Genomic DNA, 25,009 nt, shown 5'->3' with positions numbered 1-25,009 from the left:
ACACTGACCTTGCTACAACACACAGATATTGCTAAACTCGACTGCATTGCAGACAAACCTGTCCCATTGAGCCGACCCTTATCTTCATGTCATCTTGTTTTCTTATTCTGTTCAACAGCATCTCCTCTTCTGAGAGGAAAAGACTGAGCCATATGGAAGTGCAGAGAGAACACATTAGAGATGGATTCATTTAAAACATTCTCCATAAGCTACTAAGAGAACGTAGTACTCCAAGAACCTCAGTGAATGCATGTGTGTAGCAAATACCCAGGCAGTGCCAGGAAAATCAATGCTACGCCTTCTGTTTTCCATGGAGAAGTCACTTGTGGTTTTTACTATGCGTGATGACACAAATCTAATTTGGGATCACAACAAAGACAATTCTTGAGATATTATATACTCAGATTTTGCAGTTAACATTCTTATAGCTTGGATTTTCTCCACAGCGAGATCTAGAAGTTATTACGACTAAGGAATCCCTTCTCTTATACCACATCACTCACTGGCTAGCCTCTCTACTTACAGAGCAAGACGTTTACAACCACAAAGAATTGCTCATAAACTTTGAGCAAAGTGACATGCAAAGCTCTGACCAACAGCACCCAAAAAAGGACCACTGCCTGTTTTATTCATGAAAATGAATAAAATTCATGAAAATTAATAAAACTGGAATCAGAAAGTTTTCCAAACTTCCTCAGAGGACACATCCCAAAGTAACTGCCCCTAGCTACAGAATTTACTTCCCTCCCATCCCTCTGCAAGCTACAGACCACAGGAATCCTGGTGAGTTTTTCCTCTGCCTTGTGCACATTTGGATCAGGTCTCCATGGCAGGCAATGCCCCAATTGCTTACACAGACAATACCACTGCAACAGCATTTCTCACTTGGTGTGTCCATCCTAATGCAGTGTGGCAGCCAGCAATGAGCAGGTACTAGAACCGTAAGACCAACATCTCTCCGCAGCCTCTTCCACCATCCGTCAGCCCATATGTGAGAACCTCTCATTTAGAGTCACTTAGACATAGCTGACTGGAGAAGGAGGCCGTTTCCCTCCTTCCCTCTGATGCTGTGTTGCAAAACAAGACGTTTGGCTGAGCCCACCAATCTTACAACTGTCTATGGGGAATCCCACACAGTCTGGAATACCATGGGAACAGAGAGCAAGGCTAAAAATATGCCGGAGCCATCTGTTCACTCTACAGTGATTTGTGGTGGTGTTCTGGAAAGAAAGAGTTAACATGATGAACTGTTTTCCTAAAACCACTGATTCACTCACTTGCTAAAACAAACAGGGCTGCATTAATGCCTTCTCCTCCACTTCTGCCAGACCTGAAACCAAGGCTTCCTGAAAAATAAGGCTGTTAGCAAAAGCTGTGACAAGCTGAAATGAAGCGCAGCCCTTTATTGTCCCGTTCATTAGCATAAGTCAAATACAGCATGAACCAGTCAGATCTCAGGTATGCAGTATGCAACCGGTCGTGTGGGTGCAGCGTGCTCTGCCTTTAAACAACAGGGAGGAAGATGTTTGGGTTACATCAGGCTTATCTACAAGTGATGCAGCACGGATTCATTTATCAGAGAAAATATTTCCCCCCTCTGCAGCTTATGGTGTGTGATCCTTCCCATCAGTGCATAAAGCAAACTTGCGCAGAACAATGGTTTTCATGGCTTCCAGTTGTGAGACACCTGCCAAATGGGATCTACTCCAGGAATAACTACCATTTTTGAAGTAAAACTGTGGAGAGAGGTGGGGCAAACAGTGCCAGCTCCTGAGCCAACACCTTCTCAGTGCCTTCCTTGCTGACACATCTGCACGCTTTAACTGAGGTGCTATCACAGGCAAAGAGCAGGCACAATACCAGAGACCAGCAGGAGGAGGGTGGAAAGGGTGGGGAGAGCAGAGCAAGTCTGAAGTATCCCTGTAGGTCACGGCATGCACCTCAGGCATCCCCTATGCCAGCTCCACTTGTGTGAAAACACGGTGCCCAAAGCCAGAAAGAAGCTACAGAAAATACATCGAACCAGAACCTAAAGCTAACACGGCTGCCACAAGCACGCTCCAGGCTCATACTGAAGTCCAGGCAGTTGCTCCAGCCCGCAAAGCTCATGCAAAATGGGAACCTGGCCCTTTTCTGTCAGCCATGTTAGGGCCCTCTCATTGCTCTTCCCCGACTCACACTTCAGGAACACGGCTAAGTGCGACAGCAGGCTCCCAAGACACGGCATCACCCAGTTTTGACAGCAGCATCCTTACAGGTTGCATTTCTAGCCTCACAGACAGAAAGCAGGTAGCACGTTTAGTCACGTCTCGACTGCCTGCTTTCATTATTACTTTCTTTCCTTAATGCATAAAACCGTTCAAACACACGCACCAGAGCACGGCACTGCATTGCACACCAACAGCTACTTTCCAGCACAGTTTAGATCGTGGTCTGCACCGGGGTCTGCCCAGCACGGCGCAGGCTGGGCCTCCTCCAGCTCTCCCCAGCTCACTCCTGAAGGTGGCTGTTAAAAGGGAACATGCTTGGCCTTGGCGTGCTCGCAGACACAGAGGATGAAATGTAGGTCTTGAGAGCTGATCTCAAATGCAAAAGCCCGAGTGAGCAGCAGTCCTGAAATTAAATTGAATGAAAGAAATTTCATGGCAAATTAATGCTTTGATGGAAATCCCAGGAGAAATGAGTACTGGATGAATCCAGCACAGGGAGACACGCATTAGCTGAGATGAAAAACATCAGGCAGAAAGGTACGATTAAAGGAACAATCTTCCACTTAGCTGCAGAGAAAGATGCTTAACCTTTCAGAGAAGTGTGGCTAGGAGATAACATCCTTCCCCAACAAAACAAAGCAAACGTGCAGTGGGTACCACCGCTACGGGCGGATAATTACCAAGTACAAAACGAAGTTGACAGGTTTGAACAGCAGCTGCCTCGGCTGACGTCAAGACCAGGGAAGCACAGATAAGCAGGCAGCGGCAGAGCACGAGTCAGGACTGCTAATGCTGAGAGGATAACGATGGGTCCCACCAAGAGCAAAGCTACCAGGGGAAGGAGCAAGTCCTTGCTGCATCAGCTTGCACAAGCAGACAGACTCCTGACCACAGCGCTAACACAGACAGCGGCGTTAAATCTTTTCTAATTCCCCCGAGCCTTGTTGCAGCTGTCAGCTCTGGGCAGTGTAATAGCTCAGAAACCCCCTCATACCTCCCTCTTCCATGTCGTCAGCGATTCCCCCATACAGAAATCATTAAAATTGCAGAGGAGGAAATTCTCGCTGTATAAAATGACACATGGAAATCTACATTGCCCTTTGATGCACACTGGGAAAGACATTAGAAGGAATGATAATTAGCCAGAATTTTTGTGTAGAAATGGACGGACGAAATACAAAGCCAAGCCCGCATGCATACAAAACCTCTTTCCAGCCTTAGAGGCCACACAAGGTACTTCATGTTACAGTATTTCCTCTGCTCTCCATCCTCATGTCTGGTCGATACTAATACTTAATGGCTGGAAGGCTGAATGGAAACAAGATCCAAAGCGTAATACAAAGAGAAAGGAAATAAAGGCGCACAGTTAAGCTGGAATTGTACTTTTGTATTCTTAAAGTATGCCCAATCCAACTATTATCAATTAGTGGTGGTATTGTAAGAGTAACAGTGAGGGACCAGGCCCAGTGTTCCCTGCTCGCTGCATGTACTACTGAATTCACAATATCAGACCCAGAGATAATTTTCTCTGCTGGTACGTGATTTTATATTCTTTTCTTATCCAGAAACAGATGCACTGTAAAGAGTGCTGGGCCCAGGGACTAAGCAGGAATGGCAGATTTCAAAACAGAGATTGAGCTGCTGAGAAAACCCTATTCTAATGAGTGCAAATATGAGCGGGACTGCAGCATCGCTGCATGTGCAGTTAGGTATTAAATGTGCATGGGCCCCTGCCGACATGCTCTGCAACTCCAGCAGTGTGCACCAGGTATGCTGTCCCTGGGATCACCCCGCAGAGGACACCAGCTGCCTACAGCACGTCACTTTTTAGCTGAACAGAGATTCCCCCTGCTGCACTTCTCTTTTGTACCCAGGGAACCAAGCCTCACAAGAGAACAAACAACAAGCACGAACAATACCGCACTTCACGAGCCAGGGATTCAGCTGGTATTCACCAGCCCTGTGCTCACGCTGCCCTTTCTACACCAGGAAAGGTAGGAGTGGTTCTGTGATGACTTCCATCAGCTGAAAACCTCATCTCACCAGCTCAGCTAAGCAGGTCGTTGTTCCCAGACCAGCTGTCAATCAAGGTAATATTCATCAGAGAGGCACTTCTGTCCACCTACACCTGGGACCATAAATATTCATGCCTGTACACTCAGCAAAGGGGTTCACAAGGCTGCTCCTGTTGTGTTAAATTGTTTCTTCCTAAGGCTTTATAAAAAGTTTTGGTTTGGTCTTGCTCATTTCTACTACTACCTTTTTTCAATCAGATTTTAGTAAGGATGTAGCTAGGATTTTCTAATCTATGGCTTAATGTGTATACATTTATCATCTCTCAGTAGATTTAATTTTGTGTATCTGTTGATCCTTTGAGACTGTTTTTGACACTGTGGTATCAGTATGTTAATTCATTTTTCCCTGCATTAAAATCAAACCTAACAGCCTCACCAAAAACATTGTGATTTTTCTAGCTAATGTATGTTCTCTGTAGGTATTGTCACAACACATCACCACAGAGACCCACACACCGAAAACAAATTGCTTGGAAAGAGAAACCAACCAACCCCTTCATTGTAAAACCAGAATAGATGCTGTTTACAGTAAATCAGGAGATTCTCCTGAGATGGAACCCCTCAAGAAATGAGGTAAGAATCGGCCACTGGAGCTCAATTACCACCTCTGGTGTAGAACATATCCCCTGTGCACTGACAAACAGCGTAACTACAGTTCTGCTTTGGAGTATCTATAAAAGAGGAGAGAGGAATAGGTTATCCTTTTCAGTGGGACCTCACCCCACTTTGAGGCACAATGTGCAGAGTAAAATGTTATTTCTAAACCACGAGTCCCTTTAAAAATCAGGGCAAACACCCCCTTCTTGGCCTTTCAGTTCATAAGCTCTTCTTCATTTCTCAGTTAAAAAGCTCTTGACAATTTATTAATCCCCTGTGAAATCCCTAAGTAGGCAAAAGCCGATTTCCTGTGTGTTTGCCAGACCTTCCACGGTGCAACATCTCTGAAGACTCGCTGCTTCTCCCAACCTGCTAAAGAACTGCTCGCATCTATTTTCCTCCAGTGTAAAGATGTCTTGTAGGAGTTACAATCAAGAGGTGAGAGAATGCAGAAAGCCCAGCAGATTTATACTGCAAGGCCCTCACCCAGCTGCATTTCACTGCACAGTGTTGGATCCGAGGAGCCTGTCCACCACTAATACCTAAACATATACCAGCAACAGAAATGACAGGTCACTCACTCCTTGTGTATTTCCAGGGACACAGTTTCTTTACAAAGATAATTTAGTAACAAGGAGGTAATTTGCTCTTCAGTAATAAGGCTCGGTGAAGCCCTGCAGCAAAGGTACATGTATGAAATGTGAGGTGGGATGGCTGAGAACCTGAAGGTAAAAAAGGAGCTTTCTGGGAACATCTTTCGAAGGACCAGTTCAATAAAGGAGTCCACACCAGGAAGTATGTAATCAGCTTCTTTGTCACAGAGTAAAGTAGATAGTTTCATGGTTTATAACCATCTCGAGTTAAAACAACCTGACATTTTTACATCCGTGTAACAACAGCAGTGTCTAGCTGACGCTGCTGATGGTGGCACAGCATATGAAGGCTCCCCACAGAGTGGGCTGATGGACTGATTTTGTCTAATGTGCCCATGGACTGGGCGTCTTTTAGAATATACTTTCTTTATAATGCATCTATGGAGACTAAAATCCAGGAGGCGGGGAACCTCAGAGCTGCAGCTTGGTCAACAATGTAAGGGGAAATGCCAAAGAAAAAAAATAAACTCTTTCCAAAACGTGGGGGGTGCTGGTGCCTCAGCAGCTGAGGCGTTGCCCGTCAGCAGCAGGAAGGCACTCCTACGCCCTGCCGAACCTCACCCCGCAGCCTGACCTGGGAACAGCCAGAGCTCCCGGAGCTCTGAATTGCACTTGCTTGGACAGGATCCACGCATTTTTTGTAAGGTAGGAGAAACAACCTCACAGGCAAGGTGTGGGGATATTAGAGATGGGCATCCTGCCAGCACTCACTCCTGGAGGGACCTGACACAAACACAACGTCCTGGACAAACTGCACTGCGCCTCTGCCAGCCGGACTCGTCTCTGCATAGGCAGCCGTGGGCTGGAGCTGCACGAACTGCCACCGGTGGGAAACGTGAAAGGGGTCCTGCAGACTTCATGGTGTTCTGGGAGCAGCTTGGATGAAAGCTAATCTAGAACAGGGCAACGTTATTGCCATTAACGTAGGTAAATGTAAGTTGAGTCACAGTGAAATACTGCACCTGGTGACAGCTCAGCCTTGCCATGTTTTCTAGGTATGAACTCACATTTCTCACAAATCAAGACTGATGCACTTTTATTAAGTGACCCAGTGCTGCCCAGGCAGGGAAGCAGTGGGGAGGGCACAAGGCAGCCACGGAGCTGTCACATCATTCAGAGCTCACACCAAGCAGGGTTAGTCAGGGCAGGGAAGCAGATGTGAGCAGGGAACAGTCCCCGTGGCACCACGCTAAATCTGACCTTGAACAATGCCAGAAGCAATGGGCTTGACACAGGAACCACTTGTACTATATTATACAATGAAAGTCATACTAGGAGAGCTTAATGGCCATAAAATCTATAAATCACCAATGCCACAGGGAGGTATTTAATGCTGAAACGTACTGCTGCAATAAATTTGTAAGCTTTGACAAATAACACTTAGACCCCTTACTTGAAAGATGCTGGGAGGCATCGTTACGATCTAGGACTCGAATCAAACTTGTCTCACACCAGGATTTGAACCTTCTCCAGATGAATATCGCTTTCCAGTGCTCACCATCATCCAGGTATGTGAGGACTCTCCATACTACAGGACATACTCCACCCTCATTGGTGCAGAACAAATCTCCGTACAGCCAAGTTTGTCAAAGTCTCATTATGCAGGACCAGTAAAAAAGTAAAATTCTGAGAATTACAAATAGGCACCTTCATACTTGCTGGTTTTTGCAACTGTGTACGTTTGCTCTGTACACTCTTACTTCTGGACTATCATCCTAGAGTCCAGGGACACCGGCACAGACTTCTGTTCCAAACCTGCATACAAAGGCTACAAAACAGGAGTTCATCACCTCCGCTGCTTTGCAGACCTAACAGGGACAAGGAGCCCCAGAAAAGGGCATGTCACTTCTTGCTCAGAGTTTACAAAATGGTTTTACCCTTTGCTGTAATAGGAATCCCTCTTTAAACAGACCATCAGGGAAGCTCTGCAAATGCCCTTCAAAACATAGCCACCAAACCAGAGTCTGTCCAATATAAAACTGAGCAGGTATCTTTGGCCTCCTGCTGAACCCTCCCTGCACACAGGGAGGCTCCACATCTTTCTGGAACAGCATTAGCACAGATCTTTCATGACCTTTGCATCTAGCAGTTACATTAGGGGAAGCACCAAGCTTCTGCAAAAAGTAGTATTTTGTCAGTGAAATAAAAAAAGAACATTTTTCTAGCCAGCAGTCAGAGCCACGGGCTCGCAAAGGGGACAATTCCCCTGCACCAGGGCATTTTGTATCCTGATGATAAACTCTGGTGGCTAAATTACTTCTGGTTCCCATCATGTGTCTCACTGCTCCCTGCTTATTTACACTGCTGCACTGGTGAGAATACGAAAAGCTGCAATAACTGAACTACTGCCGTGCTCGAAGATAACAGTGGCAAGGCCTTTTAAAGGCTGCTGCCCAAGCACTTGCTTTGTCTGGGATAAAAACGAACAAATAACACCTAAACAAAACAAGGATCTCAGCGCACAGTGCACACTGAATGTTAGAGGGTTTCCAGCACCAGAGGTCAACCTTTGTGCCAAAGAAACAGAAGATAACATAAGAAGGAAAGAAGTACTAGAAAGTAATATTTGCATCCTAGTTACTATCAATTTTACAGAATTTGGGTGATTCTAGAGGATGAATGGCAAGCGCTGAGCTCTAGGGAAGCTGTAGAGTCTTACTCTGAAAGCCTGCCACCACCAACCCTCAGCCTAAAGCTGCACAAAACCAAAGGCTCACTGCAGGTCTGCTCAGCTCACTGGGAAGGATGGTGAGGATTGGGAACTAAGCAAGCGCTCCTCACCTGTCCTGGTTTCAGTTAGGACAGAGTTAATTTTCCTCCTAGTAGCTGGCAGGGTGCTATGTTTTGGATTAGAATGAGAAGAGCGCTGATAACATGCTGATGTTTTAATTGTTGTAGAGCAGTGCTTACACCAAGCCAAGGACTTTTCAGCCTCTCTCTGTCCTGCTAGCAAGCAGGCTGGGGGTGCAGCAGGAGCTGGGAGGGGACAGACCCAGGACAGCTGACCCAAACTGGCCAAAGGGGTATTCCATACCATCTGACGTCATGCTGAACAATATATAGGGGTGGCTAGCTGGGGTGGAGGGGGGGCCGGCTGCTCGGGGATAGGCTGGGCATCGGTCAACGGGTGGTGAGCAATTGCATTGTGCATCACTTATTTCGTACACATTATTACTATTAATACTATTATTATTATTGTTGTTGTTGTTGTTATTCTTTTCCCTGTCTTAATAAACTGTCTTTATCTCAACTCACAGGCTTCACTTTCCCGTTTCTCTCCCCCATCCCGGAGAGGGAGGGGGGAGGGTGAGCGAACGGCTGTGTGGTGTTTGACTGCCAGCCGGGCTAAACCACAACATCACCCCATCCACACCTGCAGCAGCAGCAGCTGGGGAGACAGCCAGACCTCCCGTGGGCTGAGACCCCCACCAAGTCTCGACTGCCCTGCTAGTGGACACTGTAGCAGACAGGCCATATTCCTAAGGACAATAAAGAGGCCTGAGACATGGCAAACAGCCAGGATGGATGCACAGTAACATGAGAAAAGCCCTCCGCAGGCCAGCTGTGGTGTGCCTCAAGAAGAGAACGGGAATCTTACCGTCACCTGAACACCTCCTGGTCAGCACACGGGGTCAGCAGCGAGGCTAAGCCAATTAATGGCAAGGCCTTTTCACCCTTGGCCAAGCTTCTCACGAGCAGCAGTACTCAACAGGAGCAGTGAGACTTACGGAGGGATTTGACAGAGATCAGCAGCTTTATGGAGCTCTGCCAGAAGTTTTGCCACATATCAAGAAGAAGCTGCGAACTGCAGACTCACTCTGTCAGTGTCAGACTGATGAAGAACTACAGCTCTGCTCATGATTTTCTGTTGTTTCTCTTGGCACTAGAAAAACCTCTCTCCATAACGTGGGCTACTCAATTTCTAGGATGTTTCCCTCCTGCATCAGCTCTGTAAGTGTATTTTACCTTCTCGTACACCTGACCTTTCAGAGTAAGCTCCATCCTTTCTCAGCTGGTTTTCAAGCATTTTCCAGTGCCTGTATTTCAGGACCAAATACTCAGCTGATTAAACAGGAAAACCTACACCTCTCCAAAAGACATTTGCTCTGTGGGCTAATAATATTTTACTGGTTATACTACATGGACTGTTAATTTAAGGTCAGAAATTTAGTGTTAATGCAATGTTCTGAAATAAAGCCCTGCAGACCAAAGCCTTATGAGCAACTGTGAATCAGGTGCAGGCAGCAGCCTTTCAAGGTTTCTCATCCTGGCCGTTCAAACCTAAGGCAACACCGCTAAGATGTGGTCTGACAGTTCATTTTATGCTTGGATACTTTACATATTGACGGCAAAGGGAATCTGTGGCAGCCCCATCTAGACCCAAGGTGCAGGCCAGCGCCTCAGACAGAGCGGACAATCTGTCACTCTTGGAATAAATTATCTGCTTGGAGAAGAACATAATATGATACTATTCTCAGAAAAATCACTCTCTTCCTGTTGTCCTTTCATGATGGTTTAAGCTGTGTACACTGACTGCTCATCTATGGAATTCACCAAACATACCTGTGGCATTTACTGCCCCAGCATCCTCCTCCTGTATCATTCAAAACTACTGTATAGAATCAAGTCCTTCCAGACCAGATCAGACTCTGGTCTCAGGCTTCACTTCTTCAAGAGCCTCTTTCTCTCTCCTGACTACCTAGGAGGCCTTGTCTTCTACTAATATCAGATGCCTGAACGTGGGTGTTATGCTTCCCAGCTGGTTTTCCATCCCTTTACCATGCCTTTTTTTTTTTTTTTTTTTTGCAGTCTAGTCCCTCAAGATCTCATACATACCGCTGTCCTCTCTGAAGCAAAACTCTTGAAATGCATATAACACATCCAGTGGCAAGGAGGGAAAAAGTCTGCTCCTTGTCTAGAAGGCCATGGTTTAGTCTGGGTAGGAGCTGCTGGCCCTGCTCCAGTGTGAGCATAGCTGGGATAAAGGGAACGCTGCCTGAATCAAGAGCTGCAGACTGAATGCCTACGGAAAGCCAACTCAGGACTGCTCAAGTACATTAAAGGAGGTCAAATGTTAAGTAAATACTCAATTAAGAAAGGAGGGCAAGTAATTAGTAAGGCTAATTCCATGCCAAAGTGGTCTGGATGGTACACACACAGTCATCCCAGCACCTCCTTCCATACAATATAAGCCTCAGTTCTTGGTGAAGTAGCCCAGCTTTCAGGAGACCTGTGTTCAGTTACCACCTCTGCCACAGAATCAATGTTCTGGTCATGGACAGGTTAACAGTTGGGTTGCACGTCAATTCCCCAAACTCCCAGGACAGTGAAAATAAGTACATCGCAGCTGAGACGCTTAACCACTACAGCAATGCATCCAAATCAGTGTGTATACGTGGGTTTATATAATAAAATAAGTACTTGTGGCAATTATGGCTCTTCAAGAAGTCCTGAGAGACCAAACAAATGCTCGTCTGTCCCTACACCTATTCTCAATATGTGTCCAGTGTGAAGGGATCTCATTACTAAAAAAAATAAAGTGTTATTCTACATCAAGCACTGCAATACTACCAGAGCGGGTAGCTGGCACGTATCACAGATGTACAAAAAGAAGCAAACGCCTTATGCAGTGTTATATAAAACCCATTAAAAACACCAAGCCTGGCTGGCTGGTTTGAACCTATTTGGCCTGCACTCTCATTTACTGCAACGTAGCTCTCACAACTGATATTCAGAACTGGAGAGATTCTAAAAATAACCAGTGCAGGGAAAGAAGAGAAGAACGGTGAAGAAATTGTTTTTTTTGCCTGGCCAACAGATTGGGCAGCAGCTCCCAACTCCCCAGGAGCTCTCGGTGCCCTGCTCTGCTAGGAACCCTGCACTCCCTAACAGCCCCATTAGGGACATTAGGCAGACAGTTTATGGAAACTTATCATGACCTAAATTTTTGCACAAGACATGCAAGAAGGGATTTTTCCAGTTTGAGGACAGGCCAGAAATTGTCATGAATCAGCTCTGACACAAGACAAGATTTAGCTGTCAGTGAACTGATGGAGGACATCACCCTGCCATTACGACAAATATATGTAGCTGATAATTCAGTACCAGGAACCCAGTCCCCAGCCTACTTAGCTAGAGGTCTCTCATATTAGCTGTAAAATTGGATTAAAAAAAATCGCACTTGCATGCTGCCCTGTGCTCCCCCAGAACAAAGCTTTCTGCTGAAGCTGACGCAAATAAACACATTATTGTGTGCAAGCCCTCCTCCTCCGCTGGACCGTTACCCCAGGGCTCCGCTTTGAGTCAAAGGACCCTGTCACCATCTCACCCTCCCTCCTTCCCATACCTTTCCCATTTGACTACAGCATACCCTAATCCTTGCACAGGTGCTGCACAAGTGAAAAAGGCTTCCTGTAAAGCGCTAGGAGAAGTGATGAAAGCAATATAATTGCTCTGTGTAGATTAATGGTCCCAGCACAAACAGCACATTTTACCAAGCCACGGAGCTAAGTTTATACAGTACCTGGGAACAATTTGCAAGCAGACATAACACCCAGATCTTATCTAACGCTTTCATCCATCTACCTTGCACTGTAACAGTGGCATTGACTTCTGGTTACTGCTGAGAAATGGGCAGATAGGGCGAGAGCAGGAGATTAGGCACGAGATACCACTAAAGCTGACAGATGTTCTGCATCCCAAATCCTGCAGCATTCGCAAACGGAGGGTGTCCTGATGGAGCAACACAGCAGAGAGAGAGAGAGATGTCTGTCTAAATCTGAGGATCTCTCTCAGCCATCCTCTAGACAGACCTGAAACACAACAGCAACACTCCAAAACTGCGTGCATTACATCAGACGCAAGATTTAACAATTGGCGGGTTAGAATAAGAGCAAGCAAGAAGAAAAATCCTCCCCTATAATTAAGGGTTTTCTCAGACTCCCTGTGTTATTCTTCTGCTAGTAAAAGCAGTCAGTGCAGTGCTGGGGTAACAGAGGATAGAGAGCCTGTAGCTCTTTCATATAATTACCAGTTGTCATCTCATCTGAAAGACAACCCAGCAAGCCTCCTGCTGCGTCAGATGTAAATTAACTTGTTCTTCTCTAGCAAGGACACTGCATGAGTGCAATGGTTGGGGGCTTTCTCCCAACAAACACATGACAAAGCTGTGCTCCCCGTTCAAACACGAGGACAGCGCTAACTGCTTTGGCTTAGTCCTTCAACGGTACTGTCACTGACTGGTGCAGAAAAGCAGCTGCTACCCTACAGCCTTCGAGCACACTGAGCTTAGCTGCAGCCCAGGGTCTCCTGCGCTGAGACTGCCTCCTACACCTGCTCTGACCGAGGCATACCGAGGTGCACTGTGCTTCTCCTGACCTGCAGCATGCGGACTGTCTGCTACATCTGCGGGTCTCTGCAAGAGACTGACAAGGAAATGCATTCAAGTGCACTTGGGAGCTTTGAACCATGCAGTCAGAAACGCTGGCATTAAACAGTTGGGTTTAATTTCATACCACCATGACGAGCACCATGAGCATAATTGGGTTTGTATGATGTAGCAAACACTCTCTGCAGTTAATCAGATCTGCGCTGCCATCTCACAGGCTCCTGAAAAGTGAATTCTGATCTCGCAGGGTGCTCACCAGTGGCTCTCCAGGGCATCACATGGCACAGCAGAGTTAATGTCCCACACATCAGACCGACATCCGCAGGCAGCAGCTGGACTGCACAGTGTGAACTGTGTGCCCTCTGCGTATGGGCTCAGCCCTGATGGAGATTTTGCCCTTTACGGCTTTTGGAAATAACACAGCACAATAATAATAAGCAGAGACACAGGATATTGCAAACTCATGGCCTATTTGGAGGAAATAATGAAGGGTGAAATGTAAGAACTTGAGGAGAATGGAATACTCGGAGGGTCAGGTGGCAGCAATAAAACACCACATTTCACATTACTATTGCACAGAATAATTTATCAGACACTCTCAGTATATTGTAATACAGGCTCCATTTCCCCATCCGAGATGTAAATTTGCATTTCATACCAATTGCTAGGCTGATAGATATCTGCAGCCAGTGCAGCCCAGATGACAAAGGCTCCATACATCAACCGCTCCTGGTCATCAAAAGGATGAAATTTACACACTAGACAATGTTGAGATAAAGCACTGATTAAGTAAGAGAAAGTTGCTGCAAATTCTGCTTAGCATTTTTCACTTCAATTCATAAGCAGAATGGACCGTACTCAGGACATGCCAAAAGAAGAAAGGAAATATGCCAAGGAAATCAGCACCTAGCACACAGCCAGAATGTTCAAATTCTGACAGCAGAAAAAAAGGCAGCAGCAAATCCTCTGCAAATAACTTACCAGTAAAGATTTGAAAAGGGGAAAAAGTCTTCAAGCATGGGCCACTGTGAAGCTGAGCAAATCCAGGGCTCAGCAATACTCAAATCACGACACTAATATAAAATATTGACTCTCAGAAATGGTAAAAATGGACACACAGAGCTCTTAAAGTGCTGTATTTTATTAAAGCACTGGACTGCTGATGCAGTTCAAATACTGAACAAGCACGGACAGAGCACACCTGCCTGTCACCGTCCCTCAGCCATACGTCACTGCTCCCTGTCACCCCCAGGCAGAGCTGATCACACACGAGCGCTCCCACTCTCCCTTACAGCCAGAGAAGCACGTTCTGATTTTGAGTCTAGCAGTCTGTGGGCAGCCAGCGAGCTGCAACATGCACGGAAAAGCTCCTGCCTGACAAAGGGATGTTCGTATGCAGCCACTAGCCTCTCACTGCCAGCACCGGAGCCCAAACTCTCTGAGTTTAGTAGGGTTTGCCCGGTGTTCACGTGGGATGGGAGGTAGCACTCTGGGCATAGCAGGGAAGCTGCTCCCTGGAGCTGCTCTCCTTTGGCGTCTTTCACGCACAGCCAGAAAAACAAGAGCATGAATGAAGTAAAGCTCTGAACCTCCAGGTACGGAGGAGGTAGCCCAGGAGGTGACCAAAGCGACATCAATTACTAAAGGTTTCCCAAGGACGGCCAACTCACACTGCTTTCTCCTGCACCCTGGTTCCTTGCAGCAGGGCTGCCAGCTCCTAAGGAAATCTGCATGGCACAGCAGCGCTCAGCTGGGCTCTGTCCACCCTGTGACTGTCTCCTGTGCACAAAAAGGGTGAAGTTCCTGGTCAGGCAAGGAGCTTGGGCAGTTTTTCCACAACAGCTGTTTGTACCTGCATCTCTGTGGAGAAGCTAAAGGGACCTGTAAATATTTAAAATGGCATTTATTAATCACCTCTTGTTTCTTCTGTACAAATGTTATAAAACTGCTTTGGGGATAAAGCTCCTTAGTTTTAAGCACAAACCGGTACAGCTCCTTTTAGTCTAACAGCACCACGATGGGCCCTATTCCAACCTCAGAGTGACATCAATCTGAATTTCATTAAAGCTCAGACAGTTAGACCAATGCTGGAGTAATGGAGAACAGTTAGAGCCTTGAAGGACAAATCTAAGGGAATTAAAATCCTAACAGAAATTATTCACCTAATGACATGAAAAGAGAAATTCTGAACTTTTCCAGGTGGTTTTCCATGAGGTCACCGAAGCCTCTGTTTTCCTTCATTCGTGCTTCAGCTGTTCTCAGGAGCATCTGAGGTCAGACAGATTCTCCCTGTTGTTCTCTCTTTTATGCCAATAAAAAACAGAGTATGAAGCCTCTGGGACTTTCAGCAACAAAGACAAAAGGCAGGCAGCCTAAGACAAAACATCTCTGCTTCCATTTGAAATTACCAGTGAAATCTTACTACAAGGACGAAGGCACTACAAAGATTTAAACAAGCACTGTCTGCATTTAAAACTTTTAATTCACAGCTCACAGGCATTTTGCTCCAGGTTTGGCTGAGCCCAGTTCAGACAAAACCATGAATCTTGCATACAGGCAGAAGTGTATCTTCCTTCGCTGCCAGACACATCTATGCGTTCTGTAAAACATAGATTTGAGCTAGGAGTAAGGTTTGTTGTTTTTTTTTTTTTTTCCTTCTAATCAAGAAGAGGAAGCAGGAACAAGAAGATCTGGGTTTGCACAGTTGGTAGAAGTTACAAATTGCAGTTGTCATCGGTAAGAAAAAGTGAGCACTGCAGAAAGACATCTACAGGAACTGTGGTGGTCACGTGTGTTTGGCCCCTGCTCATTAGTCTTTTGCATCTAGCAGCGCAGAGAATTTACCGATACGCTTCCACGACACGCAGGCTGCTGTGCTGACTAACGCATCGCTGCTGCAACCTGTCACAATATGTTGACAGACCTTCACGAAGTGAATAGGAACCTGTTTATTTTATTGTTAATCCTCCTACAATCCAGCTCGAAGGGATGGCGTGTCCTGTTTGTTGTTTCCAACGCACAGAGTACCCAACACGCAGATAAGGCCCTGGTTTGAGGATTTTGTGTAGATGGGTGTTATTTTTTTGCCCAGAGCTGTTCATGCTTCTGAACTCCAGGATCCGAGCTCCTTCTGAAACCCCATACAGGACAGGCACGTCCCCAAGTTCAGACCCTACACAGACCCTGATACCCGTGACAGTTCCTCTTTAGCTGAAACTACCCAGAGAAGCACCGGCTTCTGCCCCAGAAACAACCACCATGCTCAAAGGGACCCTGGGACCAAGAACAGACTGATGGGGGGAAAACCTTTCAGTCCCACTCCCAGTTTGCAGCAAAGCTCCACTGGTTTTACTGAAAACTGTCCTGTTGTCTACCGTCTAATTAATAAACTCATCATATTACACTAACTTTTTCTTTGGTTTCTTTTTAACTACTATATTTTACAGTTAGCTTTTTTTAGTCTGACATTAGTGGGTGGCAGACATGTTACTGCATTACAGGTTTTTGGTTTTTTTTTTGGCAATTTTATCTCAGATTAAACCTACCTAATCTGAATCACAAATATGTGTGTGTGTGTATATATATATATATATATAAATAAATTGAAATCTACTACTGCAGCATTTTAACATACAGCATAGGGCTTCTTTTTTTCATAATGCAACCCACGCTAATAATAGGAACATCCTCCCCCCACCCAAAATTTTGCAGCATAACATACAGCTCTGATACCATTGTCATGTTCCTTTTCCTACTTAGGCCCTCACAGCCTGTCGTTAGCACAGAGAGGGAACAGGACATATTTTTAGGACAAGCTCTATGAAAGATTTAACGGCAGAAAAGCGTATGACAACAGTCACTCGGAAGACTGCTGTCCCTGCACAAATCCTGCCAAGGGCCTCAGAGTAGGGCTGTAGATAGCAAAGGAAAAAGAAGAAGCAGACACGGGAATAGAAAATAGACCTGAGAGGAAACAAAACATGAAGGAAAAGATCAGCAGCATGTTTGGCACGTGTTTATTACGCACTAGGACTTGTAATGCTACCTAGCATTTCACATTACACATTCGTATGTGCAAACAGTTGCACAAGCACCAGTGACATTGCTCAGTGTCTTAGGTCTCTGTCCTTAAAGTCTGCAGGATTTCACCAAGAAAGTAGTTCCATCTGTATACTTGGGTGAGCCAGCAAAGAATTTCCTGCATAGATTTTCCTTTTTCTCAGTTATTTTGATTAGCCTGATTGCTCCTTGCTGTAAAGAGCAGAGCTCTCAGAAAACCAGGAAGTATGTATGAAGCTCATCTTAGGTGTGCAAAGCCCTTGGCTCACCAGGAGTATTATGCCTGGGATAACTAATTTCGTAATAACTCAGCATTCCCAACAGGTGTGCAGTCTAGCCCTAAACATTTTAAAAAATTAACAACTACACTCAGCAGCTCCTTCCACTGCTTAGCTCTTCTTATAGCTAAAGCAGAATCAAACAGTAAATTAAGCTCTGGAAAAGCCCCGTGGCAGTGAACAGAAATGACACATTTCTACTCTGTCTGTAGAATTTAATAAAAGGAATACGTTTTTTCTGTGGAATTCCAGAGGACACTTACAACATTAGAAAGGTGTCAGTTTTCTTATCTGTTATATTTTCAGTGTCATTTCTAAAGAAACCAGTTAAAATGGATGTTCCCAATCATACAGGACTTCCTGAAGGAAAAAAAGAAAAACAAAACAGAAAGGCCTTAAATTCAACAAATCATGCTGTGTGCATTCAACTTGATTTTTTTATTCAGCTCCATTCCTGTTCAGCTTTTATCCTCATGCACACAGACCCCCTAACATCACTGGGACGTGAGCACATGCCTAAGCGCTTGGCACAACCAAAGGCTTTGTTTCTTCCTCTCATTCATTGTTGTTATCAATGGTGTAAATTCTGCCACAGCTGTCAGGCCAGCCATCAGTGCCTGTCTGCTTGTGCTGAGGAGGAGCTGCTGTGCAGGCTGTACCTGACTTCCTTGCTACAACGCTGTCATTAAAGAGATTTTCCTCTTGGAAACCTAACTGCTTCTTGCTTTTTCTTTGTGTTGGTAGATTTCCAGCACAAGTAAGGCAGCATTCGCAGACTCTGGAAGTGCAGCACTGTAGTACCAGTGCAGCATCCAAGGCTCCTGACTGCGCCTTGAGCAGCTTATTTGATAACAGATGTATTCCTCATTTTGACCCGCTCTAGAAAGTGATGACCATCGGCAGCATTCCTGGGGCCACGCAGCAAGTTGCAGAAGCAGGCTAATGCTTTTACACCTAAACCAGACGTGCTGTACCAAGAACTCTGCCAGGGTGTTGTATATTGCACTTTTTGATTAAAGATTTTCACAGTGCTGCCAAATCTTCTCTTACCCAGCTACCTTGAACTCAGACTTTCAAGTTAATTCCACAGAGGGCTTTGGCAAGAAATCTCTACTGCAAGCAAAAACAAACTAGTAAATTTACAACTCTTCACAGTTATATTAGAGGCTATTCTTAACTTGGGTAACTTCGCACCAGCATCTTTATTTCCTTTCCCCACTACTCTTGTGAACGGCATTTTAAGAAGTAACAATTTAGGACTTAAGACATGGTGCCCAGGAAGGTCTGATGAATTTCTTGTCCTCTTCCTGCATAAGCAAGGACTCTGCCATGCAAACCGATGCCATGACTCCTGCTGACACCAGCTTTTACCACCTCAAAGTTTGTATCAGAGCAGAAGAGCCCAGGGGAGCTGCACGACCCAGCCCATGCAATCACACCAGAAGAGCCCACGGCCTGACTCCCCTACAGGAGCTCTACACCCAAGAGCAGACAAAATCCTAAACTCACTGAGTGTCTCTGGTGTCATTTGTAATTTGGGGTGTGCTGAACAAGACACTTAAGAAAAATAAGTTTCAGGAGAGCTGACCATTTTACCTTAAAAGAAAAAAAGGAGCCTGGTGCTGCCTCTGTCTGCACACCTGGGGTAAAAAACTACTCCCAGACTCTTCTATAAGCCACTGAGATTTCAAATCCCCTTCTCTGACACCTGTGCAACTCCATTTGATGTCTACAAATTGTGCTAAGAGGACAACGTGCTCTGAGCACTGATGCAGCATGATACAACCTGTCTTCTAGAGCCACGAACTAGCAAATTGCACCGGTGCAATCAGCAGTAGTAAAGGGAAAAGATGAAGCAGCACTGCTATCTGCCACTCCGAGACTCTTTCGTAACACTTGCTGAGCAAGAGCCAAGGCAGTAGGAATCCAAGCCTCCATTTCAGATCTCCTACCATGTGGCAGACCCTGAATATTCATTACCTATTAGAAGCTTTGAAAGTGTAAATTCATCCCACAATCAAGTGAACTGATTTATTCACACAGCTGAGTCACACTCGTTTACAGTCTCTGACCTAAATCCATTAATGCAGCACCAAAATAAGGCATGCTTTTTATGTTAGCAGTATTAGCTGAACAAGGGTGAATATTTTAAAATTGTGTGCGCTATCTCTTTGAAGCGGGGGCTGACGCACAGCTCAGCACCGTGCTGAGCCTGCCTTCCCTGCCGCTCCCAAGAAGCCGCGTGGATTGCCTGTGTTATCTGCATGTAGTGACCCATTTAGTAGAGATTTCACAAAATCTTCCCGGGAATCATATCAGCTCTCTAACAAGAGTCTTTTGAGTGCCAAGCAGCAAGAAACTTCACCTAAAGGGAATAATAACTCCCTCATTAATCACAGAAAGCACAACAGCCATTTCCAATAGTGGGGAGGAGTGCTCTGATGAGAACGCGGTGTTACTGGGTCTAGCACCTCCTGTGTCTTCCCCTAGGGCTAACGCAGAATTTCCGTGAGCTTTTGCCATACTTGGGAAGTAAAGCTGCATTTTCAAAAATAACTCGAGCTTTTTGGAGCCACTAACTTTCAGTGGAAATAAAGAATCATCAAATATAGCAACCAATTTGGGGGGTTTAAGTTAAAAATGCAGTCAATGAAAATTTAATCTTTTGATAGCTTCTCCCTTCCTTCCCATCTGATGGCCTATGACATTCCCTGAGTTCATCACTGATAGCACAAATAAACCCATGAGCTCCTGAAGGAAGAATGAGTTTTTGAAAGGTTAGTTAAAGTTCAGTCCTGTGCTGAAACTGCCATCACAATCTAATTACTGTGTGCACTGAGCGCACACTTCAGGTCTTAAAATCAATTCCCTTTCCAGGCTGGCAGCTTACTCTTAGAAATCAGTTCTTGCACATGGGTGGTATTAAGAGGCACACAGGTATTCAAACACCACAAACACTGCCATCTTGTTTCACAGCTTTGTACATTTCACCTGAATTTCCTTTGTATTCATTCACTGCTGGTGGCAATCTATCCATTTATTTGCTTTTTGCTTCCTTGTTCCTCCTTCCACCGAATTCAGTTAGCGAAACCACCAGCTGGCACCGATGATGACACGCGATCAGCATTACTGACAGCAGTTCCCCCCCATTAAGCAGGCATAATGACTAACAGACTGATTGCAAAAGAGGGAAGTTTCTATCGGTAGCAAGGGTAGTATAGAACACACAGAAGAAATTGAAACTAAAGCTGAAGTGGGATTTGGTTAATCGGAGAAATACCTCCTGTGACTGACACACCCACTGTGCAGTGAATGATGTGAGCTCCTAAAAATGCTGTTACACAACGGGGAAAGGAAAGGAAGGTACCAGGGTGCTAGCTGTACTAGGCCAGGTCACACAGACACCTTCAAAGAACTACAAGAACTCCTTTCCGGAGTCTCACATCTTTAAATTTCCCCAAATCAAAGGATAATTCTGCATCTTTGCCTCTGCAGAAGGTGTTCCAGAGGATGCACAGCTTGGTGTTCTTCTGGGCTCAGAACAGCCTCTGGTGAAGCTTCCAGCAGTTAACACAAGCCTCCCTTCAGACATCCTGTACCATACAGAAGTCTGGAAGATGAACTTGATTTTCACATCTCATCACAGAACAATGTAAAAGATGGGGGTAAAAACAACCAGACCCAATGTTTTGTGGCTATTAGCCATGGTAACCCTTCCTCCTGTAAAAAAAAAAGGTATTTGAAATTCATCTCTTCACATTTCAACTCCAAAATACAGATGCTAACAATTTCTTGCTACGAGAGCAGAGCCTACACTCCTACCCTTTTCATCCTGTGCTGTAAATCCAGAGAATCACTGCCACAGAATAGAGCAACCTCTAAAAAATGCAAGCAACGGCAAGCACTGAATTAGAAGTGCCACTGAACAGAACACATTGCAAAAGAGCCACTGGCACTAATAGAGGGGGGGGAAAAAAAGCAGCAGCCAACTGCAATAAACTCAAAGGTAATCTATAACCACATTATCCCACCAACTCAGCTCACTCAAGCAGGCTTTTCACCTGAAATGTGTAAATCATTCGTGTTTACAACCACTTAGAGCTACTCCTCCAAAGCTCCATTCTCTTCCCAACAGGTGCTAATTTGCTACAACACGCTAGGCTAGAGCTAAGTGACCGTGATGGCTTAAGCTAAGAGCCCCCCACCACAAAGCACAAGCAATGACACGCCCACAGCTGAAGCTCTCCCTGAAGGAGGAATAAATTGGGAGAATAATATAGGGAGGCCAGAGCTTTGGGCGTTATTTCAGAGAGTCTCCAGCAACGCGAGGCACCCAGGCAGGGCTGGAGAGCTGTGGAACAGCAGTGACCGCAGACAGCTCATGCCGTGTCCCTTGAGGCACCACTGATTCTCATGCCTTACACATCCGTGCTGCAAGGTGCCCTCCTCCTCCTCACCTTTGGCAGAGGCAGGGAGCAGAAACGTGGCTGGCGTGTGTGCAGCACTGGCCCAAAGGCAGGGCAGCTGCAGAGGACCACCAGCCACTACCAGCTGCTCCTCCCAGAGGGAAGGTGCGCGCAGTGCAGTTGCACCCAGAGCACGCCAGGAACACAAGAAGGACGTACTCCATATACCAGGCTTACCACGCTTCTGAAAACGCACTGAGAACGCTGTTGGGAACGTAAAGCTATTGCTGAGAAAAGAAATGTCGTCCACAATAGTTATACAGGTTTACACGAAAAATACAGCAAGAGGAATCCCTTGGGGCTACCTACACAACAAAAGCCACCTGCGTCTTGTACTTTTGGCAAAATCAAAGGAGTTTGCAAATGTTCTACCTTGTTAAATATGCAGAAATCCTCTGGATTACCCATAGGAACAGCTGGCAAATTGGACATCAGGACAGTTGCGAAGTGGTAGATTACTGAGAATGATGGCAATCTGTCACCCCAAAGCAGCAGTGGCGCTCAGGGATGAGCTGACCTCCACTGCCTCCAGCTGCACTACAGGTGGGTACGATGGGGTCTGGAGAGGATAACAGCACATCATGTAAGGTGGCAGCGTTCCCACAAACCCCAACAGGAACAGAGCCTAACTTTGTTCCAGTGAATTAAAAACTGTGCATCACTGGACTTTTTCCCATCCTGTAATTCCCTCTGAAGTTTGTCCTTTTGGAGGACTATCATTTTGTCACTCATCAGTTATTTTTCTGGTTACATCTGCCCATTATCTTAGCTGGAAGACTTGGTATTCTAACGCCTGACGTACATAATTTATGACATATGCCACTTGCCACTGCCAGGAAGAGACAAAAAGCAGACAGACTTTCACAAATGATAGTTTCCAACAGCAGTCTGTTCAAACCAATTTCATCCTCTAAACAAGAGGCACTGGACTGTCAGACTGGGAGCAAATATCACGGCACTTTCCAGAGAACGTTCCCAACTGGGCAGAAGAGCTTGCATGTGGCAAAGGGCATGCAATTCCCAGGTGAGAACTGGGGGAAAAAAAACAGCAAGAGTTTCCTCCGTGGAACCTTCCATGGCGTTTAACTGCTCAGTGAGAAGAGCAAAACTAACGTTCTTAAAGCTCCTTTCAACGTGTGTCCCAAGCCACACCTCAACTCTTTATTTTTAAGAGCTCTTAAAGGGAATTGAAGAATGAAACGTGCAATTCAATCTTCACACCAGTTTAAAATTCACCAGCAAAATTCACCAGTTTAAAATTTCACCAGCACCTGACTGCAGCAAATGAAGTCAGACTTCATTTGCTCAATACAGAGACCAAGGGAACAATCACTGCAACCACAAGCTGTGAAAAGCAACAGAGATACTCATGAGCTAAAATCCTACATTCTCTGTACCATCTTGCTTTAAAGCTGTTCCAGCTTTCTGTACAAACTCATGATACTTTTTCCTAAAGATTATATTCTTCTAGTCTCTTTCTGACAGCTTGTCATTATCCAAGGTTTTGCTTTTACCTATTGCTCTATTTTCCCCATAGCTCTGGATAACTGTGAGCTGAACATAAGTCAAATTAGGCAGAGGAGAGATGTACCAAATGGCATATTTCCTCTCCCTCCTGCAGTTCACAGACTCCCTGTACTTCCTCGATACAAAACTTGGTAAATAACTGATTTTTCAGCTTTCTGCCCAAGTAAAGGAAATCAAACCCATTTTTACCGATTTCTTAGGAAAAAAATGAAATAAAATTATGCATGTTGAACAAAATTTTATGATTTGGGACATTTTCACTTTTTGTTTGTCAAATATCTCAATTTAAATTTTGTCAATAAAAAGCAAACTTCAAATTAAAACAAACAAAATATGCTTAAAAAAAGTGAAATTAATTATATTGTTATTTTTTAAAGACAAAAATCACTTGCAAAACTCAACTGAAATTTTAGGAATTTTTTTTTCCCCTCTCCACCCAAACCAGACTCGGGGTACGTATGCAACTTGCCGAAAGGGAAGAACGCACCAGCTTTGCTGAGACACTCCATACTGTTCTGTGTTGCTGAGATGCTAAGACACCACAAACAAGCCAGCATTTTGTGTTACCCCGCACAAAATAAGCATGTAATTAATTGCCCACATACTTCCTACCATAGCAATTTTATGTTGTCAACAGAAGACTGCCAGCAGGAGAGGACACGCAGGTTTGAAGTGAGTTGCCAATCCTTACAGCATGTTCAGATACTCCCATTTGGAAGGGCTTAGTGCACAATGATTACCTGATGGGAAAAAAATCCTTGCGACATACAAGGGTCACATGCCTGATTTCAGCGGGGTCAGGACTCCTTGGGTCACGCTGCCAAACCTCCTCTCATCGATGCTGCCTGTTGTCCCGGTAAGGACAGTGAGATCTCTCTTCCCACATCCCTTTTCCTTTCATTAGCAGCCCACCTCCCTCCGGAGCGTGCAGCTGCCCTTAGCCCTCTTTCCGAGCAGGCTCTATTGTGTTTTGACACAATGCCACACAAATCCAGCATGCGAGAGACTCCTGCAACAAAACTCTTCTTATGAGAGCCCTACAGCTTTCCACTGTTCCCAAGAACTAAAAAAGAAAAACTCAGAAAGGTAGCTGTAGTGCAATTACTGGAGGATTCTGTACTACTTTAGGACTTTAGTGTGACAGAACACACTGCTGCATTTCACCCTCTTGATTGCTGTTAGCTATTGCATCCCATCATACGCATCATGTGGTTTAACTGGGTAAAATATGTTCCATTGGTCATATAGTCCCTTGCTACAAAAGCAGTGAAATCAATATTTTGGGAGAGTTTCTCAAATCTATTAATACCATGCAAACATATGGACAAAGCTGTTTGTATCTGCACGTTTGTTTGAGCTTTTTAATCATAACAACAGCAGTGTCATTGGAAAAGAATATCCCGTGTTCCAAAAGCCATCTGGATCTCATTGGGGGTGTCTGGTTCATCACGAGATGGTGGAACAACACCAGAATGGCTTCACGAGCCCACTGCAAATCTTCATGAAAAAACAGGCACCAAGAAGACCCAGAACAACCTAAACATTGTGAAAAAATACAAAGCATGCTGCCACAGCCAATTTCCAGCATGGGTACCAGAAACATGCTCCAGTGTGGAACATCACAAAGCACTGCCACGAGCTGAAGATGTCCTAAAGGAAAAAGGCTCCTTGAAAGCTTCCATCCAAGGACTCCGTCCACTTCTGTCAACACCAGAACAGACACTTCCAGTACCTACCTTCCCCATTTCAGGAAACCT

At 45.3% G+C, this 25,009-nt stretch overlaps 1 protein-coding gene across 2 annotated transcripts in view; it reads right to left on the bottom strand.

Moving 5' to 3' along the window:
- The window catches only part of RAB11FIP4 (RAB11 family interacting protein 4), a 125,474-nt gene that overhangs the window by 93,333 nt on the left and 7,132 nt on the right, over positions 1–25,009 (bottom strand). The gene's annotated exons all lie outside the window — the stretch shown is intronic.

The sequence above is a fragment of the Cygnus olor genome, chromosome 18 (assembly GCF_009769625.2).
Source record: "Cygnus olor isolate bCygOlo1 chromosome 18, bCygOlo1.pri.v2, whole genome shotgun sequence".
NCBI classification, from domain to species: domain Eukaryota; kingdom Metazoa; phylum Chordata; class Aves; order Anseriformes; family Anatidae; genus Cygnus; species Cygnus olor.
This window is presented reverse-complemented; position numbering and strand designations above follow the sequence as displayed.